Raw genomic sequence first — 8,903 nt, 5'->3', positions numbered from 1 at the left:
ACTGAAGAAAGCAAACAAAAAGGGAATGAAGAAAGCCTATGGGGCCTATGGGACATCATTAAGATAAACAATCTATGCATTGTTGACGCTCCATAAGAAGGGCAAGAGAAAAGGGTAGAAAGTTTAGTCAAAGAAATCATGACTGGAAACTTCCCACAACCTGGACATCCAACTTTATGAAGCTAATGGGTCACCCCAAAATTTCAATCCAAAACAAACTTCTCAAAGACATAATAAAACTATTTAAAATCAAAGAGAAGATTTTTTTGTAATTTTTAAAAGATGTTTATTTATTTGTTATGAGAGAGATAGAGAGTGCAAGCAGGGGAGGAGCAGAGAGAGAGAAAGAATTCAAAGCAGGTTTGGCACTGTCAGCCTGGAGCTTGGCTCGGGGCTGGATTCATAAACTGTAAGATCATGACCTGAGCCGAAATCAAGACTTAGACACTTAACCAACTGAGCCACCCATGCACTCCAAATAAAAGATTTTTAAAGCAGCAAGAGGAAAAAAATCTTCTCATGTATGAGAAATCCCCATAAAGTAATAAATGGGTTTCTTAACAGAAACCTTGCAGGACAGCAGAATGATATATTCAACGTGCTGGGAAAACAAAAAATAAAAAACAAAAAAATGACTACTAAGAATTCTTTACCTGGCAAAGTTGTCCTTCAGAAATGAAAGTAAAATGGGGCATGTAGGTGGCTCAGTTGGTTAAGTGTCTGACTCTTGATCTCAGCTCAGGTCTTGATCTCAGGGTTGTGAGTTCAAGCCCCATGTTGGGTTCCATGTTGGGTGTAAAGCCAAAGTATACCACTATGGAAAATCATCAATTCACAAAAGAAAGCTGCAAGAAAGGAAGAAAGAACAAAGGAACTACAAATAAACAACTAATAGGATGGGAATAGTACATCCTTACCTATCAATAATTACTTTAAATAGATATAAATAAAATTCTCTAATCAAAAGGCATGGAATGGCTGAATAGATCTTTAAAAAACAACTATATGCAGCTTACAAGAGACTCATTCAGCTTCAAGGTCACACGTAAGCTCAAAGCTAAGGGCTGAAAAAAGATGTTCCAAGCAAATGGAAACCAAAAGAGAGCAGGAATAGCTATACTTATTTCAGACAAAATAGACTTTAAATAAAAAACTAGAGACAAAGGAGGTCATTATATAATGATAAAGAGATAAATTCATCAAAAGTACATAACAATTAAATATATATGCATCCAACATTTGGAGCTCCTAAATATATTAAACAATTGCTAACAGATCTGAAGGAAGAAATAGAGGATATAATAGTGATACCTTATTCCAATACCCCATTTTCAACAATAGAAAGATCAATCAAACAGAAAAATAATAGTAAGAAAACACTGGACTTGAATTATAATTTAGACCAAATGGTTCTAACAGACATGTATAAAATATTCCATCTAAGAGCAGTAGAATACACATTCTTCTCAAGAGCACAGAGAACATTTTCCAGGAAAGATCACAAGTTAGGTCATAAAACAAGTTTTAACACATTTAAAAAGACTGAAATCATAGCAAGTATCTTTTCTTTTTTTAAAAAAGACACATTTAGTCAGTATCATGATCAGACTATTACATTTAACAATCAACAGCATGGGTACCAAAAAATCTACATTAAAACTATTTGTTGAAATGCTTTACACTTTCCACAGGACGGAAATTAAAATAGCCTGTTATACAACTAGTACAAATACAGTCCTTGAGTTTTTTGCCCATACATATGAGTATAGTCTAAAATATTGTTTCTTTGGGGTTCCTGGGTGGCTCAGTCTGTTGAACTCAGGTCATGATTTCACAGCTTGAAGGCTTGTGAGTTTGAGCCCCACATTGGGCTCTGGGCTGACAGCTCAGAGGCTGGAGCGTATTTCCAATTCTGTGTCTCCTCTCTCTCTCTCTGCCCCTCTTCTGCTCATGCTTATCTCTCTCTTTCAAAAATAAATAAACATTAAAAAAAATTTTAAGACATGTCTTATTTGTAGCAGTGAGGCCCTGCCACCACTGTGCTTGGCTGAGTTCACAAATCTGTTGTAGCCTGGAGCTTCCCTGTCACTTCTCTAGCTCTCCTCTCCTGCTAAGATTTGTTTCCTGGCGGGAATTAAAACCTTCTGCCACGGCCATAGCTACTGCTGCTACTGGAACCACCATACCCACCTTTGCTTCGTGGTTTGCCAAAGTATCGGTCTCTATCACCATAGAGGCCATAGTTTCTGCCTCCAAAATTTTCTTCTTTCTTGGGTGCAAAATTTGAAGATTGATTGTTGTAACTGCAAAATCATTGTTGCTTCCACCACTTCCAAAGTTGCTTCCATCATTACCAAATCTGTTATAGCCATTCCACTGCCACAATATCCACCACTACATTGACTACCACCAAAGCTACCTTGCCTACTGAAGTTTCCTCCACAACCAAAGTTTTCATTCCCACCAAAACCACCTCCACGGCCACCACCAAAGTTCCCAGAACCACTTCAACTTCTTTGGCTAAAGTACTAGCCACCTCCTGCTTAGATAGAGCTCTTCTTACTTCACAGTATTTATTTTTGAATGACAATCTTGTCCAGAGTCATGGTCATCAAGTGTTAAAAAAGCAAAGCTTCTTTTTGCCACTGCCTCGGTCAGTCATTTCAATCACTTCAATTTTCCCATAATGTTCAAAATAATCTCTGAGATGATGTTCTTCAGTGTCTTCTTTAATGCCACCAACAACAATGTTTTTCACAGTTGAGTGGGCACCGGGTCTTTGAGAATCTTCTCTTGAGAGAGCTCTCTTTGTTTCTACAACTCTTCCTACCATTTTATGTGGCCTTGCATTAATGGCTGCATCCACCTCTTTCACAGTGGCATACGTGACAAACTCAAAGCCTCTGGAGTGCTTGGTGTTTGGATCTTTCATTACCACAAAGTCTGTGAGTGTTCCCCATTGCTCAAAATGGCTCCTCAGACCCTCATTTGTTGTTTAAAAGCTCAAACCTCCAATGGAAACCTTCCATAGTTGTTCAGGCTCTTTGGGAGACTCTGATTTAGACATGATGGGAATGGGAGCTTAAAGTATGCTTTAACAATGCCTACTTGGCTGTGTCCATGGGCAGAAAGAACCAAATATCTTTTTGACCACAATCGTATGAAACTAGAAATCAATAACAAGACAAAAACTAGAAAATTCACAGATAATGTGAAAATTAAACAACATACTTCTGAGCAGCTAATTGATGAAAGATGAAATCAAAAGGGAAATTAAAAATACCTTGAGACAAATGAAAAGGGAAACATGATGTACCAAAACTTATGGTATATATCAAAAGCTGTGATAAGAAGGAAGTTTATAGTGATAAATATCTACATTGAGAAAAAAAAAAAAGAGCAGAAGAAGTTAAGATGGCAGAGAAGTAGTAGACTGGAATTTCCCTCATCCCTTAAACACAGCTCTATTGAGGTCAGAATACTTGGAACACCCAGGAAAGCAATTATGGAGTGACAGAAAATCTTCAAAGGTGAAGGGAGACAAGTTGGCGGGACAGAGGTTCCTGTATGTGAATTGGAGAAGATAAAACAGCATAGGCACAGAGGGGAAGGACAAAAGGGAGAGAAAGAGAGAGAGGTGGTGGATTGTGATATTGTGTTAGCATAAGAGACAAACCTCTCTGGCCCTGGACTGGGGAGGGAGAAATATGGAGAGTGCCACTTTCTACTTTGCAAACCTTAGGAGCTGAAGATCAGAGTTGTAGGGGTGCACGGCTTTTTCCAGACTGAGGCCGCCACCATGTGCATGCTCCTGATGTAGGGAGCCAGCCCCGGGATAGGTGGCGATCTCAGGGGCGCACTGAGAGAGAACAGTCCCTTCCTCGAGTATTGTGGGAAGAGGGTTTGTTGCCCCTCCTCCGCAAACGCAAAAGATCCTGACGGAGCCAGCCAAAGGCCCTTTATCAGCTGAGTAGAATAGTGCTATATCAGAACAGAATCCATGGGGTGCATAGCCCCTTAAAACACAGGGATTTGAATCCTAGCTGCATTGGAGGTGCAGGAGACTGTGGCAGGGCAAGTTGACCGCTGGTGCTAGTCTGCTAGGGCTGCCTGAACAGCATGGTTTGAGACACCTGGTCCAGGGAGGATAGATTGGGGTGTCTCCACTTTTTTTTCCCATTCCAAACATGGTGGGGCTCCAGGGAATAGGAGCCCAGGGAATAGGCCAGCGGCCACTTCCAATGGAGGTGGGACCCACTTATACCAAACCCTGCCCCTCCATTCCTGGCAACTGCTTATCTACTGAAGGGGGACTGACACTGGGTGAACCAGAGGGCCTCTGCTCCAGACGAGCACAGTGAGAGGTCCCAGGCACCAACAGACAACTGTCCTGTGGTTGTGTATGTTAATCTGTTTCTCTCTCTCTCTCTCTTTTTTCTCTTTTCTCTTCTTCTTTTCTTTTCTTTTTCTTTTCTGCCTACTCTCTTCTTTTCTTTTTCCTTTGGAATCAGGCTCATAGTTTCTGATTTGATTTTTGGTCAAACCTTATCATATATATGTAAATATATGATATATATATGTTTTCTTTGTTTAATCAGGCACTTTTACCCTATTCTTTTTACACCCTTTTTATATCTCCTTCTTTATTTTCTTTTCTCTCTTTCTGGAGTAATCTTATAGTTTCTTTGATTCTCTGCTTGGTCTTTTTTTTTTTTTTTCTTTGCCCCCTTTTATTTTTCTCTTTGTATGGGACCTGGTAAAGATCCAAACAATCCACCGCTATGAGCAAGGAGTAGCTTTATAGAAGACTGACGAGTGGGATAGAGCAGCCAAATACGCAATGACTAAGTGCACACAACACACTCCAAAAACACTTTCTGAAGAGCCAGGCCCTGGGCAGTGTATGACCCCTTTTTAATATTGTAGTACTCACAGTTTCAGGACACCTTTAAATACATGTAAAAGACAGAAACCTAGCCAAAATGGTGAAATGGAAGAATTCTCCTCAAAAGAAAATACAGGAAGAAATGACAGCTAGACAATTGCTCAAAACAGATATAAACAATATATCTGAACAAGAATTTAGAATAACAGTCTTAAGACTAACAGGTGGGCTTACAAAAAGCATAGAAGACAGCAGATAATCTATTGCTGCAGAGATCAAAGATTTAAGAAATTGTCACAATGAATTAAAAAATACTATAAATGACATGCAAAGTAAACTAGATACAGTGACAGTGAGGATGGAAGAAGCAGAGGAGAGAATAGGTGAAATAGAAGATAAAGTTATGGAAAATAATGAAGCTGAAAAAAAGAGGGAAAGGAAATTACTAGACAATGAGGAGAGGATTAAAGACCTAGATGATTCAATGAAATGAAATAATATCCATATCATAGGAGTTCTATAAGAAGAAGAAGAGAGAGAAAAGGGCAGAAGGTTTATTTAAACAAATTATAGCTGAGAACTTCCTTAATCTGGGGAAGGAAATGTGTATCCAAGTCCAAGAGGCCCAGAGAACTCCTTTCAAAATCAACAAAGACAGGTCAACACCATAACATATCATAGTGAAACTGCAAAATACAAAATAAAGAGAGAATTCTGAAAGCAGCTAGGGACAAATGGGTCTTAACCTACAAAGGTAGATAGCAGATCTGTCCACTGAAATTTGGCAGACCAGAAGAGAGTGGCAAGAAATATTCAATGTGCTGAATAGGAAAAATATGCAGCCAAGAATCCTTTATCCAGCAAGGCTGTCATTCTGACCAGGAGGAGGGATAATGGCTTTTCCAGACAAACAAAAACTAAAGGAGTTCATGACCACTAAACTGGCCCTACAAGGGATCTTAAAGGGGACTCTGTGAGTGGAAAGTAGCAAAGAATACAAAAGACCAGAGACGTCACCACAAGCATGAAATCTACAGATAACACAATGACACTAAATCCATATCTTTCAATAATCACCCTGAATGTAAATGTAAATGGACTAAATGCCCCAATCAAAAGACACAGGGTATTAGAATGGATTTAAAAAACAAGATCTATCTATTGCTGCTTACAAAAGACTCATTTTAGAACTGAGGACACCTGCAAATTGTAAGTAAAGGGATGGAGAACCATCCATCATGCCCCTGGACATCAAAATAAAGCCAGAGTAGCCAAACTTGTATCAGACAAACTACATTTTACAACAAAAAACTGTAACAATAAATGGAGAAGGGCATTATATCATAGTTAAGGGTCTATCCATCAAGAAGAGCTAACAATCCTAAGTGTCTATGCCCCCAACATGGAGAACCCAAATATATAAATCAATTAATCACAAACATAAATAAATATGTAGATAATAATACTGTGATTATAGGGGACTTAATACTCCACTTACAGCAATGTACAGATCATCTAGGCAGAAAATCAACAAGGAAACAAGGCTCTGAATGACACATTGGACCAGATGGATTTAACAGATATATTCAGAACTTTTTATCCAAAGCAGCAAAATACACATTCTTCTTGAATGCACAAGGAACATTCTCCAAAATAGATCACATACTGGGTCACAAAACAGCCCTCAGCAAGTATAAAAAGACTGATATTCTACCACGCGTATTTTCAGATTATAATGCTATGAAACTTGAAATCAACCACAAGAAAAAAATTTGGAAAGCCCCCAAATACATGGAGGTTAAAAAACATCCTACTAAAGACTGAATGAGTCAACCAGGAAATTAAAGAAGAAATTTAAAAATATATGAAAGCAAATGAAAATGAAAACAAGACAGTCCAAACTAGCACACTGCATTAATATAATGAAACACAATAATTTTGGGGTGCCTGGGTGGCTTAGTCGGTTAAGTGTCCGACTTTCGCTTAGGTCATGATCTCTCGGTTCGTGGGTTCGAGCCCCGCGTAGGGCTGTGTGCTGACTGCCAGCTCAGAGCCTGGAGCCTGTTTCAGTCTGCAACTCCCTCTCTCTCTGACCCTCCCCTGTTCACGCTGTCTCTCTCTCTCAATCTCCTAGAAATAAAAATAAATTAAAAAAAAAAAGACAGACAATAATTTTACAATTATCTCAATGGATGCAGAAAAAGCACTTGGCAAAATCAACATACTTTTATGATAAAAACTCCCAATTTTATGGGAGAAGCAACATATTTCAACACAGTGTAAGTTGTATACGACAAACCCACAGCTAACATCATACTCAATGGTAAAAGGTTAAAATTTTCCCTCTAAGATCAAGAGCAAGACAAGGGTGCCCACTCTTACCATTCCTATTCAACATAACACTGGAAGTCCTAGCCAGAGCAATCAAGCAAGAAAAAGGAAAAAAAGGAATCCAAATTGGAAGGGAAGGAGTAAATTTGTCTTTATTTGCTGATGACATCATCTTATATATTAAAAAAACCCTAGAGTCTGCCTAAGCCTATTAGAGCTAATAAGCCAATTCAGTAAAATCTAAAGTCAACATACAAAAATCAGTTGCATTCCTATACACTAACAATGAACTATCTGGGAAAATAAATAAATAAAACAATCCCATTTACAATAGCATCAAAAACAATGGACTATTTAAGAATAATTTTAACCAAGGAGGTGCATGGGTGGCTTAGTTGGTTAAGAATCAGACTTCAGCTCAGGTCATGATCTCATGGTTCACGAGTTCAAATCCTGCATTCGGTGAGCTTGAGCACTGCTTCAGGTGAGCCCTGCCTCTCTCTCTCTCTCTCTTTCCCTATCTTCTCTCACTCTGGCCCTCACTCACTTGTGCCTTCTCTCTCCCTCAAAAAAAAAAAAAAAGAGAATAAATTTAACCAAGGAATACAAGTTCTATACACCAAAAACTGTAAGATATTGATAAAAGAAATTGAAGAAGATACAAATATGTGGAAAGATCTCTTATGTTCACACATTGAAAGAGTTAATATTATTAAGATGTCCATACTATCCAAAACCATCTATACATTCAAAGCAATCCCTGTAAAAATTCCAATGATATTTTCACAGAAATAGAAAATGCAATCCTATAATTTATTTGAAACCACAAAAGACTCCCCAACAGCCAAGGCATTCCTGAGAAAGAACAAAGCTTGAGGTATCACAATTTCTGATGTCAAACTATAATACAAAGCTATGGTAATGAAAACAATATGGTTCTGGCATAGAAACAGACACATAGACCAATGGAACAGAATTGAGAGTCCAGAAATAAACCCACACATATACTTTCAACTACTATTTGAAAAGGGAGCCAAGAATATGCAATGGGGAAAGGATACTCTCTTCAATAAGAGATGTTAAGAAAACTGGATATTTACATTAAAAAAGAGTGAAATTGGATATCTATCTTAAACCACTCACAAAAACTACTTTACAATGTATTAAAGACTTACACACAAACCTTCAAACCATAACACTCCTAGAAGGACTCATAGAGAAAAAGCTGGACATCAGACTTGGCAATGATTTTTTTGGATATGACACCAAAAGCAAAAGGAACAAAAGTAAAAATAAACAAGTGGGACTACATCAAGCTACAAAAAGCTTCTGCACTGCAAAAGAGTCAATCAATAAAATGCAGAGGCAATCTAAATAATGGAGGAAATATTTGCAAACCATGTATCTGATAAAGGGTTAATATCCAAAATATACAACTCAAGAGTTAAAAACCTCCAAATAATCCAATTGAAAAATGGGTAAAGAAATGAAATCACTATCTTGAGAAGATATCTGCACTTTTATGTTCATTGCAGCATTATTCACAGCAGCCAAGACATGGAAACAACCCAAGTGTTTATCAATATATGAATGAATAAAGAAAATGTGTGTGGGGCAGGTATATATACATGTATACAATTATATAAAATACTACTCAGCCATAAAATAATTCTGTCATTTGCAACAA

The 8,903-nt window shown here is 37.9% G+C and overlaps 1 pseudogene; it reads right to left on the bottom strand.

The window, feature by feature from the left end:
* Nucleotides 1-2,076: 2,076 nt before the first annotated feature.
* On the bottom strand, nucleotides 2,077-3,067 carry LOC120224466 (annotated as a pseudogene).
* Between the last annotated feature and the right edge of the window lie 5,836 nt (nucleotides 3,068-8,903).

This window comes from Hyaena hyaena, unplaced genomic scaffold (genome assembly GCF_003009895.1).
Source record: "Hyaena hyaena isolate Hyena2069 unplaced genomic scaffold, ASM300989v1 scaffold_1176, whole genome shotgun sequence".
NCBI lineage: Eukaryota > Metazoa > Chordata > Mammalia > Carnivora > Hyaenidae > Hyaena > Hyaena hyaena.
Note: the sequence above shows the minus strand (reverse complement) of the source record. Positions and strands in the feature narration are given on the sequence as shown.